This window comes from Hyalella azteca, unplaced genomic scaffold (assembly GCF_000764305.2).
Source record: "Hyalella azteca isolate HAZT.00-mixed unplaced genomic scaffold, Hazt_2.0.2 contig2954, whole genome shotgun sequence".
Taxonomy (NCBI): domain Eukaryota; kingdom Metazoa; phylum Arthropoda; class Malacostraca; order Amphipoda; family Hyalellidae; genus Hyalella; species Hyalella azteca.
Window position 1 is genome coordinate 24402 of NW_025933211.1, and position 21784 is coordinate 46185.

A 21784-nucleotide genomic window follows, 5' to 3' on the forward strand; every position below is an offset into this window, starting at 1 on the left:
GTTGACGAAAGAGCGCGTCGCTTCCCCTGCAGCTCGCCAACCTGATAACATTTGCAGGACAGAAAGGCTTGCGCAATTTGGATACTTTCATGTTGCACATAATTAAATTAAAGAATATTTGAACTTCACACACACAATAAAACTGTGGAGCGCTTATACTTTTCACATTTATATTCTGGCCGAACAGCATTAGGCTACTCAACAAACTTGACAATTATTTTACACTTCATAAAAATTATCTGGATTTTATTCAACAATATGTGTTTTTATTTCAAATAAAAAAATTTGTAAAATTTCATTCGACGCTTTTTCAAAAAGTTTTAATACTGAGCCGGATTAACTGTCTCGTCAAATGAAGTCAAATGCTTCAGTTGACTTTGCAAACTAATTGAAAGCGACCAAATTCCTGCCCTATGACTCAACTTAATCAGCGAATATGAACAAAGAAGTGATAAAAGGCCTGAAGCGAAAGTAATTACATCATTTGTCAAATGATTGGTTATAGCGTATATATGATCTATGATCAGAGCTAGGCAACGCTACTTTAAAATGTAGCGGCCGCTACCGCTACCGCTACATGCTCTAAATGTCGCGGGCGCTACCGCTACCGCTACACCCACTAGATTGTAGCGATCTCTACCGCTACCGCTACAGTAAAATGTAGCGCCGCTACATTAACCGCTACAATGGCCAAAATTATTGGAAATCTCTAAATATTTATTGTTCTGCTATTGGGATTTACTCATAAACATTTAATGACAATAAAACATTTTCAAAACATATCAATGCTACTTTATTGCAATTAACCTGATCGAACTAGTACGGGTTAGATACAGTAAATAAAAGTTACTGTTATTTTTATGTTTTACCTTCCCTACATGGATGTCTACTTTAATCTACCAATTTTGGTAGATTAAAGTAGACATCCATGTAGGGAGGGTGAAACATAAAAATAACTGTGTATAAATAACTGTAAGCAAACTGAAACATGAAAAAATACCTGTAACATTTACTCGACAGTCGCAAGCAAAGTGAAATATAAAAATACCTGTAACATTTACCTGCAAGCAAACTGAAACATAACAATACCTGTACATTTACTCGCAAGTCGTAAACAAATCGAAATAAAAAAACATTTACTCGCAAGCAAACAACACGGAATAAAATTTCCATTTAATTAAACTTTTCCTTTTAAAAATACCAGCATTTCAAAATGAACATCAGACAAGCTTGAACGCTTTGGCTTTAGGATATCCTTTACCAAGGAAAACATCCTCTCCACCGCAGCACTAGAAGGGATTGGAGTGTTGTACTCTACAAAAATCTCAAGGAACGGGTTACAGGGAAATAATTCAGGAGCAGGTAAAGCGGTGCTTAGCGGACTTTCCAAATAATTGTTCACTAGTCGATCTCCTTCATTGACGTGACTGTGATTTCGTGTTTTATGGAGTTCATTAAAGAACGAATCAGCATTCTCCTCGTCATCGCTGCTGCTGCCGTTGGAAGCTTGTGTAATTGTGTCAGAAAGCTTCCCATCAACCATGCAGAGAGATCATTTTCTGTTTAGATTCGTCTTCAGTTTAGATTCGTCTTTACACCAGGTTAATTTGAATTGGGAGTGAAAAGCTGAAGCGATAATGCAAGCGAGGTCTTCCAGTTGGTTGGAAAACCTGGTTTGAACTCCCATTAATAAAGCATCTGCAAGAGGTGCGCAGTAGCATAAATTTTTATCCTTACTCGCCTTCAACTTCTGGACACATACATTAATAATGAGGCTGAGGTTGACAACATTACACCGAAATCTTTCGTACAGTCTTATTCTGTAATTTATATTATGTGTGTATCATGCTGGTTTTTAAATAACATTTAATATTATTAAGTAAAATCTAAAGGCTTTATCTATAAATGTAGCGGCAGCGCTGTAGCGGCAAGACCTCGTATCGCTACTTAAATATGTAGCGGGCGCTACCGCTACCGCTACAATTGCTTAAATGTAGCGCCGCTATCGCTACTGAAAATGTAGCGGCCGCTACATGTAGCGCGCTACTGCCCACCTCTGTGTATAGATCGCAATATGCAACATTAATGTGCTTCGTTTGAATATAACTAAAATGTATATCAGTTAAAGATATTGCTCAGTGGTGATTAAAATGAATAATACTGTATATACAAGGCTTTGGTTCCTGCGTAAGTATAGAGCCCGATTAGAGTACGTAAGTAGAGTAAGTAGAGCCCGATTGTTTAAGTATTCGTACTACTTCTGAACACAGTAGTAGAGTTCAGCATGTTTGCATCTCATTGTATACATCAGTTTACTATGTGACGAAAAAGTGAAGAAATAAAATAAATTAACTATTAGTAATAATAGATCACAAATAGTACTATCAAGAGTAGTTAATCAACTTGAACTATGATAAATGAAAATGTTGACCAACTAACTGTTGACATGAATAATAATAAATTTACACAAGTGGACAATGATTTTGGAGTACCAGAGCGCCTAAAATTTTGGCAAAAGCCGTTATGCTTGATATTGAATAATAATAACCCTTATATTACACTACTGGATGTTGAATAAACTGAATAATAATAAACCTATTACATTACTGTTTTCGTGTTCAAAGTATTGCAGCATATTATTACAATATTTCTACAGCAAATAAAGCCAGAAGTATTAATGAAAAGTCATTGAAACTCTCTAGCCAATAAGTGAAAATCAATGAACCAAACCAAATGAACCAAAAAATTATATACGAAGAAGGACCCAATAGCGATTATACGAAGATTATTAATTATATACGAAGAAGGACAGAAACGGATTTTCTTTCAACAAAACCAAACTGTTTAGGTTTTTAAAAAAGAATAAAAGGTAACCATTAATCCGTTAAGCTGTATAAGAAACCCAGCAGACAACGTCAGGTTGAATAAACGTTTAAACAGCGAACTTTGCGACTTTAAAATAAGGTTGAATATTAGTCCAGAATGAGACGTGAATCAATGTCATTTTTCAACGTCGTACATTTCAACGTTGTTTCACCGTTGACATCGCGAGAATACTGCGACATTCATGATAGAACATGCATGTTAACTTTATAAAACCTTTTATAAATGCGCTTTTACCGTCAGAATTCAATGCGATTTCAACGTTGAAATAACATCGAATTGGATGACGTTGAAAAAATAACGTTATTCACTTTACATTCTGGACTAATATTCACACCTTATTTCAACGTCGCGAAGTACGTTGTTTTAACGTTGATTCAACCAGACATTGCCTGCTGGTAATACAGTTATTAAGCTCACTGAATTATGCAGGGAAACGGTCAATAAAAGCTACCTTCTGCAGACGTTCGGATAAATGCGTTTTATAGCTTTTTAATCTTATTTGAAGCTCGTTTGACTCAAAGTGAATGTAGCTTTTGACTCGCTTAGTAGCAATTCTGCGCTCTGTCACGGGAGTCCTTCACTGATCCAGCAGAGGTTAGGCAAGCGGCCAGCGTTGGCAATTTTGAAGCGTTTTTGTACATCTATTTGCTGTTTTTTTCTGTAAATTTTGGGAAAAATAAAATGTAACACATCTTTACATGGGTCATAAAAATCAATGGAATTATGAAGAATAACTGATTAGTCAACAACCAAAATTGTAGTCACCGACAAGCATTAAAATATCGAGTAATAAATTTATTAAAATTCAGTCACACAGCAATTTTCCTAACCTAGTATTTGGTGTTTTAATGGTCGTTCGTGTTTCAAATCGTCAATAATTTCATTTTTCGTGAACATGAATGTATGAATCTATGAAAATATGCGAACATGAATATATATATATATATATTTTATCTATTACGGCAAATTTTTTCTTATAATAATTGGTGAACGAAGCCATGATTTGCGTGTATCGCTAGACATCAACATTCTTAAACTTCTATCGTTCCCTACAGTCAACGTCAGCATGACTCCGAATGAATTATAGGTCAATACAAACATTTTAGTCAATAGATACGATTTTCTTTCGAAATTTTATATTTTGGTGGAACTGAGAGCGCTAGTTAAAATAAAACTTTGTCCTGATATGAAAAATTTGAGTTTCAGGAACCCGGAATGGAATCAGTTTCAGCGATCGCATTGCAATATTTGTAAATTAAATCTTATTCAAGATGAGGATATTAATTGATTTGAGAATCATATCTAAATCATTAATAGAAAATCTTGCTTGCTCCAAGTACAATGTAGCGTCAAAAAAATTTGATTGCTAAGCAAACTTGATAAAGCTTAGTAAATGTAGGAAAATTTATCGAATTGAATTGGGAAATTTTCGTAAAATAACTTGATTCATTATATCAATTGGATTCATAAGCAGAAAATTTGATTATTTGCATTAATTAGAACGGCTGTTGTGTCATCCGACTGTTTGTTCTGTACTGGAACTATGTGCCAAAACTTCATTAAATTAATAACGCTACAAATTGAGAAGAGTTGTTGCTAAATGCACCTGCAGCGTTCAAATGTAGCTGCAGCGTCCAGATGCAGCTGCAGCGTCCAGATGCAGCTGTAGCAACCAGATGCAGATGTAGCGACCAGATGCAGCTGTAGCGTCCAGATGCAGCTGTAGCGTCCAGATGCAGCTGTAGCGACCAGATGCAGCTGTAGCGACCAGATGCAGCAGTAGCATCCAGATGCAGCTGCAGCGTCCAGATGCAGCTGCAGCGTCCAGATGTAGCTGTAGCGTCCAGATGCAGCTGTAGCGTCCAGATGCAGCTGTAGTGACCAGATGCAGCTGTAGCGTCCAGATGCAGCTGTAGCGTCCAGATGCAATTGTAGCGTCCAGATGCAGCTGTAGCGACCAGATGCAGCTGTAGCATCCAGATGCAGCTGTAGCATCCAGATGCAGCTGTAGCATCCAGATGCAGCTGTAGCGTCCAGATGCAATTGTAGCGTCCAGATGCAGCTGTAGCGTCCAGATGCAGCTGTAGCATCCAGATGCAGCTGTAGCGTCCAGATGCAGCTGTAGCGTCCAGATGCAGCTGTAGCATCCAGATGCAGCTGTAGCATCCAGATGCAGCTGTAGCATCCAGATGCAGCTGTAGCGTCCAGATGCAGCTGTAGCATCCAGATGCAGCTGTAGCATTCTGTGGGTACGATAATGGAATTCTGTGGGTACAATAATGGTATTCTGTGGGTACAATAATGGTATTCTGTGGGTACGATAATGGTATTCTGTCGGTACGACAATGGTATTCAGTGTGCACAATTATGGTCTCGAGTGCAAAAAATAATTTAAGTGATGCACTTAATTTGACAATTGTGAAGGAAATAAAAGTTCAATTGTTCCCAAAACCTCGGTAGTGCATGAATTTAAGAGCCATCATTATTTAAAACCTATTTAAAATTCTGAATGAAAGTTCTCATATAAGAAAGCTCTCATATAGTAAAAATATACCAAGTCGCTCAGATATGACGGCAGAAAAATATTTAATGGCTAATGTGATGCCACGATGCGTAAAAATATCTTTATTCTTAAGTAGACGGTTGCTATGACAACAAAATGGGAATGAGGCCCATAAGAGGTTTTTCTTCTCAACGAAGATAAAGCAAATGAGTATTTACTTAAGCATATATAAGAGTATTATAAAATATGAAACAAATTTTATTATAAATAAATTAACCCCACAAATCAACTAAATAAATAGTAATAATAATAATTAATAATGAAAATTAACCACACAATAACAGTTGTGGGGTTAATTATTATTTGTGTACCACATTAATAATAATAATTAGTTGATGATAATAATTAACCCCACAAATATCACCAAGTAAATAAATTGAGCATCAAAGTGCGGTCTCTGTAAATTTTGTTTGTGGTCCCCAAGAATGTAAAGACCGTCATTATATTATATATATTTATAATATATTATATTATCATTATATTATATTTTATCAGACGAATCCAGACCAACACGTGCGTATAAAAGTTCCCAGCTGAAGGCCACGTGCAGATGAGTTTGCACTGAAAATTTCTCAAGTATAAACAAAGATAAAAAGAAACTAAACTTCGTTGTTTAAAAGATGAAAGCTGAGAGAAGAGCCCCTGTCTTTTGGAGGATTAAGTTGTCGCTTTATCATCAATGCTAGGTTGAGTGCTTATAAAAACTCACAACTCCTCTTTTTAATTGCATGTTCAAAGTGATAATCCTGCAAAAAGAGAATTTTTTTCAGATTTCACAGGAAAAATCAGAAAAAATGCCAAGATCGAAGAATTTTAGCATTTATGAAGTAATTTGCATTTTAATAAATGATACCAAAGAAATACAACTTTGTAATATATAATTAACTTTTCATCGACACTGCTTTCAGTAGCCTTATGAAACACTGGAAAAGGAAAAAAAATCATCAAAAAGTGTGCGTATTGATGCAAAACTCTTAATAAAATTATCGTTTAAAATAGAAATGCTTGAAAATAATTATTAAATTTATCTAAAAATAATTCCTAATTAAACAATAAACATAAACAATGTATTCCAGCAAACGTCTAATAAATAAAACAGAAGATCAACTCTTTTGAATATTATGTAAGTCCGTGGCTTTAAATTTTTTTTTCTGATTTGCGTAGAAAAGTCATTTTACAAGCGAAATTTTCCTGACTGGTGATCTGTGGTTTCTCGATGGCCAAAACCGCACTTAAAGCGAAATATTTAAGGGAGAACTGTTGTTAATGCGAGCCAGGGCGATGTCAATAACATTTAACCGCAAAACAATAACATTTAAGCGCAAAACAATAACATTTAATCGCAAAACAATAACATTTAAACGCAAAATAATAACATTTAAGCGCAAAACAATAACATTTAAGCGCAAAACAATAACATTTAGGAGCAAAAGTTTGTCAATTTCCACAGATTGGTGGCGGTAAAGTTGCTGAGATTGACATTTGTCCATGTAGCGGGGGAACGTTTCTTTATTGTTGCTTGTGATTATAATGCATTTAATAATCGAAATAATTTTGAGTTTTTCTCGTTATAAATTCTGTGAACATTGAATAGATGGTCATTATTTACTGTTAATTACCATTAAAATTATAAATAATTTTATTCAGATTCGATGGCTCCTCGAAAAAGGGTGTCTATTCAGTATATTAAATCTATCACGAAATTAATATGCATAGGACATAATTATAAGAGTAGATAAATACCTCTTCATTTCGAGTCATGGTTGATTTTTATTCCGAGTTTTTCTAGTCATGACTGATTTTTACATCGATTTTACCAGTCATGACTGATTTTTATATCGATTTTACCAGTCATGGCTGATTTTTATTCCTAGTTTCATCAGTCATGACATATTTTTATACCGAGTTTCACTAGTCATGACTGATTTTTATTACGAGTTTCACCAGTCATGACTAATTTTTATACCGAGTTTTACTAGTAATGACTGATTTTTTTCCGAATATTACCAGTTATGACTGATTTTTATTCCGAATTTCATCAGTCATAACTGATTTTTATTCCGAGTCTCACCAGTCATGACTGATTTTAAGCGCACTTAATTTTATGCACCCGAGTCTTGCAAATCGAAATTTTTTCTGTCATCAGAGGCCCGACAAATTCCAGCTCACAAAAATTCCTCACTTGCCTGCAATTTTGGCGTGACGCTTCGACTTATTTTCCGCCCTTCCTCACCGTGAGCTCTACAAAGCTCCCACTAAATCGCCTTTTATTAATATCAGCTCAGGGGGAGACTGCGCTGTAATTTTGCAGTCTCTTTAAATGGTCACTCTTGCGAAATAATTATGTTTTTGTATTCATCAGCCTCTTAGTGAGTTTAATAAAATCAACTTCAGAATTTTTCTTTGTACGGAAACAATGGAATTCATTAATTGAAACTAGTTTTTTTTGTATTCATCAGCCTCTTAGTGAGCTTAATAAAATCAACTTCAGAATTTTTCTTTGTACGGAAACAATGGAATTCATCAATTGAAACTAGTTTTTTTTTTGTATTCATTAGCCTCTTAGTGAGTTTAATAAATCCATCATCACAATTTTTCTTTGCACGGAAAGAATGGTATTCATTAATTATTGAAAAACATAATGCGCTAGTGTCGAAATAATTGGTAAGCACTGAATTATATGGATGTGCAGAAACCGCATTACGAACTCAATCTCAATTAAGAATTTTCGATTTGCTAGTTTGGCTTCTTGAGTGGTTTTGAATTTAAGAATAGTTCGAAAAAACAATCATCATTTGAAGCATTCACGCGGTTAAGGGTTAAGGTTAACTTTCATTTGCTACCTATGAAAAAAAATAATAACTGATGACGTTCACGCCAACCACTTCAGTATATTTTACTTACGAAGCTTCGGAGATCTTTCCCCGTGTTCAATAGACTCGTGAGCAAAAATTTATATGCATTGAAGAAACTAGAAAGACTTGAAGACTAAAAGGGCCCAGAGTGTTTAATGATATCGCGTAAAAAATTGACGGCGCTGCAAATTTTTGTCTATTAATAGGTCCATGAAGATAGAACTTTAAACTGTTTATCGTATTACAAAGATAGTTTTAGGTCATGTTAAAAATATTCTATTCAACAGTTATATATGACAAATCTAAAATCAAACTTAGCTACATTACTTTTCGGCATAACTCAGACATGCATGCAATTAAAAATTTACAAGTCATATAAACTGAAATCTAAAGCGGAACTGTTTACATTTTTTATATATATTTCGTACTGTTATGCGTGGAGGCGTAGAGTTGAATGAGGCGGATAGGCAAGTAGATTGCCAGTACGGTGTCTACCGTCGCGATTCTCATCAACTGTGGGATAAAATTGCTTGACGTCATTTCGGCGAACGCCAATCGCCCTGACACGAAATGTTGTCTTCAAACTTGAACGGATCGCTCAGGTACTGAAACCGTCTCATTAATATATGAACCTATAAGATGAACGGATTTTATAAGAGCATTTAAGAATGTGATAAGGTTGAAAAAATTTAAAAATGTCTGGATATAATTTCAAATACTCCAGATAACGAATACTGGCCGATGCTGCGTTGGAAAATAGTAATGCTAAATAAAAAGTCGTCTTACTGCAACCAAAGAAACCAATTTTAGGATATTGCTTGTACTCGAATTAGCTAATTGATTCGCAAAGTGTTGATTTTAAATTAAATTTTATTATAAAATATTTTTCATTCAGGTTTGGGAGATGACAATTAATAACAATTAGGGGCTCTCGTTAATTTAAAAATAGGTTTCTAATTACGAAAGTTTTGTTGACAGTGAAACACGGGCTTGATACCTATGATTGTGAGCTGCATATATAGAATGTCGTTAAATTGTTGTTAGCGAATCTTGCAGAATTATTTAGGTCACTTAGTATCATATTTTGTTATAGTAATAGATGAATTTGCGTTTTTTTTTTGACTTTAGGTTTTGACGATTCTATGTTTCAGTCATTCGTGTGCTAATTATTAGCTGTTGAGGAGTGAGACGCTGCAAAACGCCAATTTATATAACTCCTTTGTTAAATGTATGCGTGACAACTCGGTGTGCATAAACGAACTGAACTATTGCCTAAACTCCATTCAAGTCAAATGAAAAAGATATGTAGACACAGCTTGTTCAAGAGATTCGCGCTCGAAGCTGACATTGGTGATGGTCGAGAGGGCAGAAACCAACACCTCATCGAACCGCTCCAAATCACCTACCCGCGTATATGCAGGAGACGCACGTAGGACGTACTGGAGTTTAGGTAGAGCGAAACAATTCTTTAAAAGCGTAAATGCTTGATGAATATCAATTGATTTTAAACGCTCCACCATCCTCTCCAAGCCCTCCCGCTTCTCCCGGATAACGGCGGAAGCGGCTCGTTCTAAGAATTGTTAATAAAACAAAATATTGTTTCTCTCCAGCTTACGCATTCAGATTTATTATGACAAAATTTCATGATATATAAAATTTGAAATTTCCATTTCAAGTATAATGATAACATCCACGCACTTGGGACAGTTCCACGAAGGGTGTACTTAACATCCTGTATAAAATGCCATTAAATTTATGACTCATTTAGGAGCATAAGAAGAATTTATTCCTACATTCCTAGCACCGTGATATTTCTTATTTCAAACCTCAGTTTACATATAGGAAATCCTAGTCATTGAATTCTGTATAAAATTAAAGTTGTTAATGTATTTAACTGCATCTTCATAGACAGTTGTAGCTACATATCCAAAAATTATAATAGCTGAGCGATCGCAAATAGCGAAATAAATCTGAATTTTTGTCGCATTATTCAGCATTTAAAAGCTGCTTTGCCATTCCAGCTCGAATCCTGGCCACCAGTCATTAATTGCAAGTACCGAACTCACGTTCATAGGATGTGATGCTGGAGAGATTTAATACCATGGAGATCCCGAAGCAGTGCGCTGGCATTGAGTACGGTAGAGTTCCCGAAGCATTTTATTGGTGTAGAGTACGATAGAGATCCTGAAACATTGCTTTCATGTTGCGTACGATGGAGATCCCGAAGCATTTCATTGGTGTAGAGTACGATAGAGATCCTAAAACTTTGCTTTCATGTTGAAAACGATAGAGATCCCGTAGCATTACATTGGTGTAGAGTACGATAGAGATCCCGACGCATTGCGTGGGTGTCGAGCGATCGTTGAAGTGGATGTGACAACGTTGGAAGGTTTAATTTAGTTGAGTGTCGGAGGACGTCAAGCTGTGTTCTCCATCTAAGCTGATACTTGAAGACGCACTGCCTCCGATTTGAGAGAGTAGCGGCACTTCCAGGAACATGATGTGCATGAATCAATATATCACAGGTACTCGATCTTTAACGGCATTTTGTAATTACACCAGGAGTGGCCGAGTGGTTATAAGGTTATAATCACCAAGATTGAAGCAGCGAGTAGTGAGTTCGAAACCTGAATCCTTATAGAATCAAACTCTGGACAATATGGCCTAATCAAAGCTGACACCATTTTTTATTATATTATTGTTGTCTTTGTTGGCGTTGAGCTACGCCAAAGCTGACCTTAACCGTCGCGGGTGGGATGGAAATGCCTATCACCTTCAACATTAAACACTGACCATCAATAGCATATCTTTTAACAGAAACTCATTCTTGACGACGCATCTGCAACATTTTTCTCCGACTTGGACATCCAGTAAGTTGCTGAAAGTCGCACAAATATTTGTATTTGTATGCTAGAAGATTATGTCTCCCCCGCTACCTTGACGGCAAGGATTTAAACTCTATCGGGGGTTAAATACCGCTTCGGCTATGAATTCGAAGGGCATGCCTCTTGGCATCTTGCACGCTCGGTATGGCTCGGCAAACTCTCGGGCGACCATAAAGTTGGAAAAATATTTTAACCAGAAACTTATTTCGATCGGGTGAAGAAACATACCCCGAACAACTTTAAGCCGACTGTATCCGAAGCCTACCCAAACAAAATTTAAAGTATGCTTAAGACTCTGCGATAGAGTCGCTATAGTTGAGTAAAGGCCATTCTGAGTCTGCTTGGCCACTCGATCGCAACCGGCGACTAGTCAGAGTCGCCTTGCCGGCTTTATATATAGTCTCCTGAGAGTATGGCAAGAGTGGGCTTGGCCAAGCCTACCAAGCCTATAAACTGCCCAGAGGCTGCCCTTCAAGCCCACAACGGTGGGCAGTGGGCAGAAGCCTTCCGGAGGTTCATGGGCGAACTTGTCTGCACCTGCATAACAAAATATATGTCAGGATCCAGTTGTTGCATGGATACGTACGCGTTTGTTTTAAAATTTACGATTTTAACAATCACATTAACTTTATGTAAGCATTTCTATTTAATACTATAATATTAGAGAAAATCGGTTCGTCGTTCTTTCACCAGACTACACTTGAGCTAAGGGTAATTTAATCTCTTATTAAATCTTTACTGTTTTCCTATGTCGATTATTCTGCTATACTGGATATGTTGCCAATTGTGCGTTCTTTATGGCTGTAAACCAATAAGGCTTTATGGCTGTACGGCTGCTAACCAATAAGGTTGCGTAGAGTGGAAAGCCGTAATCAGTTAATTCCTTACAATCGATAATAAATAACATCATTGTTTAATCACTTTAATCATCATCTCTTTTTATTTTTTATTCGCTTGTGAGGGAAAAATATTTTTTCCATTAGCATTATTATCCATGATTCTATGTTTTCTTAGTATGCTCTTTGTATTCAGCGAGTTACAGAATCAATCATTGATATTATTACCCGTAGTAGTTACATGACCGAGCGCATGGCGCCATTTTCCATAAACAGCTTAAATCATAGGTCACCATAACCATTTACCCCAAATCTTACCCAACAAAATTAATTAATTACTCCTGATCCTTCAATATTATTACGAACAATTACCCCCGAATTTGTATAAACAGCTTAACAGGGTACTGATCATGAATCTTGCCCAACACAATTAACCAATTACTCCCGAATCACGACTTAACGATCATTTACCCCGATTGAGCATTCTTTAACCGAAAACTCAGGACTTAACCTAGAGCGGTTGCCTGAAAAATACTTCTGTGGAATATATAATTGATTTAAATTTTTGAAATATTTTCCAGAACCGGGGTGCTCATCTTTATTAATCAACACAAAACTATAAGGTACTTTATACGTTTCATTACACAGTTCTTGAAACTCAGCAAAGGGCATATCACAAGCAATGTAATCACTATGAATATTCTTCATATCGATGAAAGGTAACTCGAATAGAATTAATAAATTTGAATTCGTTCTAATGGTTTGTCTTGGTAGGTAACAGTCCTGACCGGTCATAGTCTGCTCACCCATACCCCTGTCTCTTATACACATCTAGATGTGTATAAGAGACAGGTTCTGGAAAGTATTTCAAAAATTTAAATCAATTATATATTCCACAGAAGTATTTTTCAGGTAGCCGCTCTAGGTTATTCTCGGTTAAAGAGTGCAGTAAAATCGGGGTAAATGGTCGTTAACTCATGATTCGGGAGCAATTGCTTAATTTTGTTGGGTAAGATTCATGATCGGTACCCTGTTAAGCTGTTTATGCAGATTTGGGGGTAATTGTTCGTAATAATATTGAAGGATCAGGAGTAATTAATTAATTTTGTTGGGTAAGATTTGGGGTAAATGGTTATGGTGACCTATGATTTAAGCTGTTTATGGAAAATGGCGCCATGCGCTCGGTCATGTAACTACTACCCATGATGATGTTTTCTTAGTATGTTCTTTCTCAATGAGATGAAATATTAATCACGTATAAATTCAATTGCCCCTCCTTTCATCTCATTGCGGAGGAAGGGGAAAAAGAGGGGCGATTTTTTATCACATTGTCAGACTCGGCCAGAGCTTCCCCGGATACGGGGACGATCCCCATGCGAACCGCTCAGTAGTCGCGAGTCGGGACTAGCCTCTCGCAGCTGTCTGACTTGGGATCAGAATATTGACCAAAAAGCAGGAATAGAGGAGCTGATTTACGTGATACCCGAGTCCTTTTTCGTTTTTCCCTTTTTCGGAGTCGCGCTCGGCTCTAAATTTTGATAGGAAAGGCGATACCCGAATTTTGTTTGGGCTGTTGGCTTAGCTTCTTTGCTGCTTATTATCTGACGGCTGTGAATCTAATTTCTTACAGCGCGCAATAAATAGTTATCGTTATCTTTGTTAATTATCCTCCGATGATTGAATCGGGATTCAATGACTTTCCTAACCTTGGTAATACTTGTATACAGTTAAATTATTTTCGAGTCCTGGTCTCCAGCGCTTATTTGATATTTTGTTATTCAAGCCCCTCTGCAACGTCTAAGATTTTAATAAAGATGCATTGTGGAAGTTAAGCCATGAGAAACACAGGAACAAACGGACATACAAAGTTTTTAAAAACTGCATATATTAACGATAAAACCACGAAACAATGGCTGAAACTTCCGCGGTTCCATCTGTAGCGCCCCAAAGAATAACGGCACAGGTCATCGTTAATGGTCTCTTGGTACCGGTTCCTGTTGGGCCCAGCATTTTGCTGCTATTTTCCATGCCATGAGATTTTATTACGTGTCACGTGTTGCCCTTAGGCGAAGTATGGCTGGGCTGTGGGCAGCGTTGGTGCTGAAACATGGATGATGTGGATGTTGTAAGAGAGGTTCAGTGTAGTAGAGATGCCGAAACAATGATGTTGTGGATGTTGTAAGAGAGGTTCAGTGTAGTAGAGATGCCGGGACTATGATGTTGTGAGGTTGTAAGAGAGGTTCAGTGCAGTAGAGATGCCGAGACATTGATGTTGTGGATGTTGTAAGAGAGGTTCAGTGCAGTAGAGATGCCGAGACATTGATGTTGTGAGGTTGTAAGAGAGGTTTATCACTGTAGAGTGGCCGAGACAATGATGTTGTGATGTTGTATGAAAAGTTTAGCGCTGTAGAGTTGCCGAAACATGGATGTTGTGGATGTTAAAAGAGAGGTTCAGTGTAGTAGAGATGCCTGGACATTGATGTTGTGGATGTTGCAAGAGAGGTTTGGTGCAGTAGAGATGCCGAGACATTGATGTTGTGGATGTTGCAAGAGAGTTTCAGTGTAGTAGAGTTGCCGAAAAATTGATGTTGTGGATGTTTCAAGAGAGGTTTGGTGCTACAGAACTGAGAAACATCGATGTTATGGATGTTGCAAGAGCTTGTAAGTGCTGTAGAGTTGTCGAGTTCAGGCAACGGTGCTGAGATCAATGCTGTTGGCGTGAGAGTGCATGAAATATAAAATTCTGTGGGTTTAGCTCATTATTTCGAACGAAAGGAGCCGTTTTCAGATATTGATCTTGTTAGATATTTGTATGAAATTCCTCATACGAATGAAAAATTGTTCTGAATTGATGTTATGTTATCATTGGAGTTGAGCAAATTTTCAAATTTTCAACAAAGGGTCTCGATCTTGACAGCAAATAAATCAGTCTCCTTAGAGAATTTTTCACAAGCAAGCATCAACTCTATTAAGGAACTTAATAAGGACATAATTTTTGAGCAGGTTTCATAAATGCTTGTAGTGGAATAACTGAACTCAAATTCAAGTAAAAATACGATAGTTTCAAATCGTCAACATATATTTGATAGTCGATTTCTCGTTGAACAGGAGTGAATTTTTTTAAAAATAATTAATATTAATTGCCTGCAGGGGTTGATTAAATTTTCTTACATGAAAACACATTGAAGAATTCCCATCCTAGCTCAATTACATTTCTCTCCGTTCATTTGTTTCTTCATTTCTTATAAATTGCGACAAGCATTTGTCGCAGGATTTTTCTAATTCATTGTCAAGCTCCTTTTCATTGGAAATTCTTCCACTCTCAATTAATTCAGAATGTTTTTCCCCGTGTCAAATGTTTTTGCCAATTTTTAAAACACGACCGAGAGAAAGGATATGCAGATAACTATTGGCTTGGAAATATTGAAATTTATTCGTTGAATGAAAAGTGCTGAGCGGAGATTCAAAATATGATTCAATGTTTTGAAATCTTTTTGAAGGAGAATAGCAAAAAAATATCCTTAGTTATTTACAAGACTTGTCCCAGTGAAATTAATAGAAGTGCCCTGCTGATTTCCGTGCTCGTCAAGGAAAAATTAAGCTTCTACATACATTAAAAATAGAACACATTATAAAAATATATTAGAAAATCCGTGTATGCTCTTCTGTCGTTCTTCCACATATAAAAAATCCAGCGTGCCAGCTGGATTGAATGCTCGACGCTTTAGCATTTAAATGAAGTGCGATGCGTCAGTTGTTCAGCTGTAATAAAATAGCGGAGGAAAATCTTTGCCAAGTGTTCATGCTAATATTAAACCTACAGTGCGTGAGTATACTGGCATTGTTCGGCCAGCGTATAGCGGCATCACTGAGAACATTTTCTGACTGGAATGTGATGAATTGGGCATACAGTGTATGTCTGCATATAATGTTATGCAAATGTTGTGGCATCGTTGAAAAAATTGTCTGACTGGAATGTAATGTTATGGGCATACCGTGTGTGCCTGAATAATGTTAAGTCAATGTTGTGGCATCGTTGAACAAATTGACGGACTGGAATGTAATGGTATGGTCATTATCAGGTCATCCAGCACATGCCTGGATATAATGTTATGCCAATGTTGTGGCATCACTGAGAACATCTTCTGACTGGAATTTGATGAATTGGGCATACAGTACATGCCTGGATGAAATGTTGTGTCAATGTTGTGGCATAGTCGAAAAAATTATTTGACTGGAATGTTATGTTTTGGTCATCCAGTACATGCCTGGATATAATGTTATGCAACGTTGTGGCAGCACTGAGAGAAGATCTTCTGACTGGCATGCAAAGGGTTTGATATTAAGTGCATGTATTGAAAATAATGTTATACTAATGTTGTAGCATCGTTGAGAAAATCTTGTGTCTGGAATGTAATGTTTTGGGCACCCAGTGCAAATCTTCACATTATTGTTAATTAAGTAGATGCAACTCAGCCGGCACCTCATCACAGAAAAATTGTTGGGATACTAACGATTGTTAATGTAAGGATTGTTGTTTGAAAGATTTTTTAGAGCGATATTCAACGGTGTAAGCTACATTAAATTAAATTTAATTTAATTTTGGGTGACTCAATATGTTTATTCTCCAAAAATACTTTTTATTTGCTGTTTCACAATAGTCCGCATTGCTGATGGAATGCTCATTCAATGATGGTAGATATCATCAAGTGCTCCACTCCTGCTGTCAGTTTGATACTGAATCATCTGTTCGCGTTTCTCTTCATTTCCTCCCTTAATTGCAGCTAAGAATCTAATCATCATGCAACCGTGTTCATTTTGATAGCCTTCTCAATACTCGGAGGCCTTGAATTTGAATTTTTAATCAAATTCAAAAATGTGAAAATAAATTCAACTTTTTTATTCAAATTCAAATTATTCATTGAATTTTTATTATTTAATTTCCAATACTCTTCAGTATCAAAACCTTGAAAATTATTGCATTTTTTTTTAGTTTTCGTATCATGAAACAACATTTTTTGCTCAATTTGATGAATAACCCCTAAAGGCTATGCAAGAATATACAAAAAATGATTTTTTTTTTCAAATAGTTTCCTACGGAAATGCAATGGCAGGTTAAGAGAAAAGCAATTCTCCGTTTGCATTCGCATAGGCTGAGATGAGAGAACATTCTGCCCCTGGAAATGGTGAAGCTCAGATGCCGAACATTTACTTGCATGCATTATTAGCAGGCAAAGTAAGTCTGGACATTTATTCGGGCTTTACAAGCGGGTGAAAAGAAGGGTGCAGTTGCTCGAGGGATGTATCGTTGTTCCTAGTGGGAGTCTTGAATATATGTGAATATTTTTAAATAAATTTATGAATATAGTATTTGGAAGTCGTACTTGATGTGACTACTTATTCCTTAGCGAGAAAGCAGAAAAAGAAATATTCATAGCATTCATAGATTATCGATAATTCATAGCTCTGCTCCAGGATAATCTCGATTCAGCTTCCTTGACCGGGAACTACGAAGAAATACTCTTCCAATTAAATACTCCCATCGGATTTGCCCTCTCAGCCACTGCATTCTAAAACTTCCAATCAACTTCTAAATTCCATTGAAAATCAATATATTTTCCAGAAGAAAAATATTTTATATTGAAGCGGGCAAATTTTTAAAATTTCAATACCAATTTAAAGTATTCAGCAAAAAGAAAACAACTCGGGGTAAATTTTGTTATCAAAATGTCTATCCATTTCAAGAAACTGCTTTAGAAGACGAATTTTTTTTGTGACGTTGAGTTCAGAAGCAATTCACTTCATATATTATTCACCACAGAATGCCAAATTAATGCCGACCACTGAAATTCTCATAACTGAGCAATTTTCAAGCTGAATTACATATTAAAATTAGCAATATAAATATTAATATAATTGGGGTTGATATCATTATATATCAAATACCTTTACTTAAAAAAATTAGTGTCGTTCTCTCATTTGACAATTCAATGTGCCATCAGAAACAAAAATTTATGCTAGAACTTTTCTCTGTCATTTGTATCATATTTACGTTTAATTTGTCCATTAGCTGCATTCTTAATCCCAGTCTCAGAATAAATTATCATCTTTCACGAGCTTTGAAAAACCGAAATGGTTTTAAATTAACTACAAAAGACCTTTGGGGTTTATGGACAATGGTGTAAATTTACCGATCCAATGAATTAGTTTTATCGTAGTCATCATTCAATATGTAAATTGAAAAGGTAAACTATGTAGAATTTTTTCGTATTTTATTTTGGACAACGCAGCTAGATTGTTTTTCCGCGTAATTTTTCTTTTGAGATCTATGAGCAATTTGAAGTGTCTTGATGTTTTCAGCTCTCATAACATGACGAGTTGAAAGGAAACCCAGCTCCAGCAACTGAATGAGCATTCGAAAGACACCCTGGCCTTTGATCTCTTGTCGCTGAGGAACTCGATACCTGGGCTTTTTGTGCAGCTTCTTGATCCGAGAAGCTCTGAGAACTTGAGAGCTTTACGCGACACACTTGAACGTGATGAGAGGTTTGTTGGAGGCCAATAGAAGGCCGATGAATCCGGCTCTAACATGGCCACGATTTTCGTGTGAGATTAATAACAGGAGGACGCCAGCTGGCATGCCGCTTATCGCGGCTATAATTCGGCTCCGATTTTGATGTCAGTTTAACACCTGGAGTCCGTCAGTCCAAATCCCACTGTTTTGAACTCCAATTCGGCTTCGATTCGACTTTAATCCGGCACTAGTTTGGCTCCAAATTTAATGTTGGCTTAATAACAGAAGGGGTCAGCCGGAATGCCGCAGATCTCGGCTCTAATTCGGCTCCGATTTTCATATGAGTTTATAGCAGGGGAACCTCAGCCTGGTAAAATACACTTCTCAGTTCCAGAGCGTCCCAGTTTCATGATGGCCGCCACAAAGGTTTCTTGTGGGAGCTAGTGACGAAGCATCGATCGTCTTAGATGAGCGCGAAATTACTTCGTTTCTTCTCAGCGGCGACTAAGGTTGCCATGACTGAACCATGCTGTATTTTTAGTCTTCTCGAGAGTACCAGAGTCGCGTAAGAGAAAATTTTTACTCTATAACTCATCTACATCAAAGTTATTGCTAAAATTTATATAAAATCCAGCCGTGATCTTACTTCGGCTCGAGAGGATATAAAATTGAATTTCCTATATTGTTCATGAGTGCAATAGAGGCTTCTGTTTTAAAATTCTCCTGAAACAAGAATACATTTTTTACAACAAGATTTTTGGTAAGCGTTTATTGAAATGAAATGAAGGCGCTAAAACGGATCTTCTCGTGTGGGGGATGTCTTTGGATCGAATTTGAGGATCTTGCTCTATTATCGCGTCAGCTCGACGTTGTAATCAACAGGGCTGATCAGACTTGCGTTTCATTTTTCCTTTCTGCTTCGGATTTTGTTATTGGGAATAATGGCTTTATGCAAAATATCCACTAAAATTAGAATTTTTTTATTATACTCAGTCATTTTGAGTCAGTTAGTTTGCTGTGTTTGCTTTTCCAGCTTTTATCCTGTTACGTTCCCCAGAGTCATTCTTGCTGAGTTAGCTAACCTTAAGGCCTGAATGACCAGCCAGTTTTTACATCTTTTTTTGCCCAGTAAACGAATTTTCTGAAGAACCCGACACTAAGCTGGGCAGTTTTCTTTGTCTAAGTCGTTTCCGTTAAAGTGCTCTAGAGAAGAAGAATTCAGCCAACGCAAGCTCAACTGGCACAGGCAACTTTGTTTTCTCGTTGTGTTAGGGCCACGATGTATATTCCTATAATTGTTGCCACTTATTTTCGGTTAATGGGACAAACTTGAAGTAATTTATTCGGGGGGGAATTCCTGCCTGCATACAATAATGTCTAGAAATCATCGGCATGAAATTCTAGTGCACAGATGTGCAGAAGATAATGGCATTTTTATTCATGGGCTTTGAAAGTTTCGAAGACGATGGCAAACGTATAATTTTGTAGTGAATTTAATTGTTTTAAAGCTATTTAGTTATACTGAATAAATTGTAATAAAATTAATGAGATGCTGATATTTGGCGATGATGTCTAAGGGCTTTAGAGATATAAAGAAATAAGCAAACGTATCAAGCGTACAATATTCTTAGGGTTAATATATAAAGAAGTTCTTGAAATAGCCAAAAACATTTTTTGTTATCGCGAGAACTGCAGTCCCATTTAAAAAATTTGTAACTCACTAAAAACACGAATGTTCTTTATATCAGTCATAAATGAATGCATAAAAGACGTTTTATGGGCATCTCACTCCTTCTCTTTCAAAACATATTCTAAATGTTGTCGTACGATTGTAATTGTTAATACGAAGAAATGACATGTTAGAAATATGAAAAGTATATTGGACGGTAGTAAATGTTAGAATAATGATAGCAACATATTGCAAACATGTAAATATTACTGTGCGACTGAAAACGTTAATATTATAATAGGAATATGATAATTATCTAGAGACATTTGACTTTGTTCGATGTACTGCATGAGTAACGAATAATCTTTTGCAGAACTCGCACCCCTGGCATCGCATCATGAGTATCGAATATACAGTATCCCTGACAAGTGGTAAGAAATATCATTTAAATTTTATCCAATAATGGGCAATACATTTAATATTCAAAATAAAATTTATCCTTAAACCAGAATGCTGGGTCAATGATTGCAAAAAGTATAATAAAATATTAAAAATCACAAGATTGCTAAATACTTTTATGTCCACACCAGTGCTGAAATTTCTTTCTTAAATTTTTATCATAAAACATGATATATTTTGGTTATCATTAGAGTGCAACATCAATAAACCCACCGAATTGTGTGGAAATTCTACATTTATTATTTTTTTAGTTTAATTTTCCAGTACGCAGAAACGTTGCGGCAAATCAATCGAGGCTTCCTGGCAAACGATTTTTCAGTCTTGTTTTTCACGTTCTAATGGCTACGGTGATGCTAAACATCACGGAAAATATACCTCATAATGGCTGCTGTGATGGAAAGCATCGCCTAAAAGAGGCGTTCTAATGGGCTTCAGTGAAAAAATCACCAAAAATAAATGTTTCAATGAGATTAGATGACAAAAAAAATTATGAATGGTCAAAGTGTCTCAAAAATTCATATTCAGATGATTTATTACATGATATCGATATAAAGATTATATGCATAGCGAGTATTCAATAAATTTTTAGTTGCAACTGAATTTCTGAATACTGAATAGTTGCAACTGAAAATTTTGCTCCCCACTTCGACTATGCCATACATTTTATCGTGTTTTTTTGATATCCTTCTTTGTGAATAAAGCGTAGAATATTATCGTTTTTTCTCTTGCTGTATGGGTTAATATGTAGTGATATGAATACTTACACCTGCTAACAAAAATCATCATCTCTATTATTTCAATAAAATATTGTCTATTTTACTAGTTAGCTGATAATTTCGAATCTTCAAAACCCACGTTGTCTAATGTAATGAATCAACAATTTCTTTTTAATTATAAAAATTTATTTTTTCATCGATTCTTCTGATAACGAAATATCTTTAAAGTATGATTTTCATTTCTTTCATGAGCCAGAATTCAATTCACTTGAAAATTTCAGAGCATTCGGCTTCCTATAAATCCTTCACTTGAACGGACATCTAATTTCCAGCTTTCCTTCGCGCCCTGACGATCGTAGATTGCAGGGAAAATCATGCGGCAGAGAGAAGAGTTTCACTGC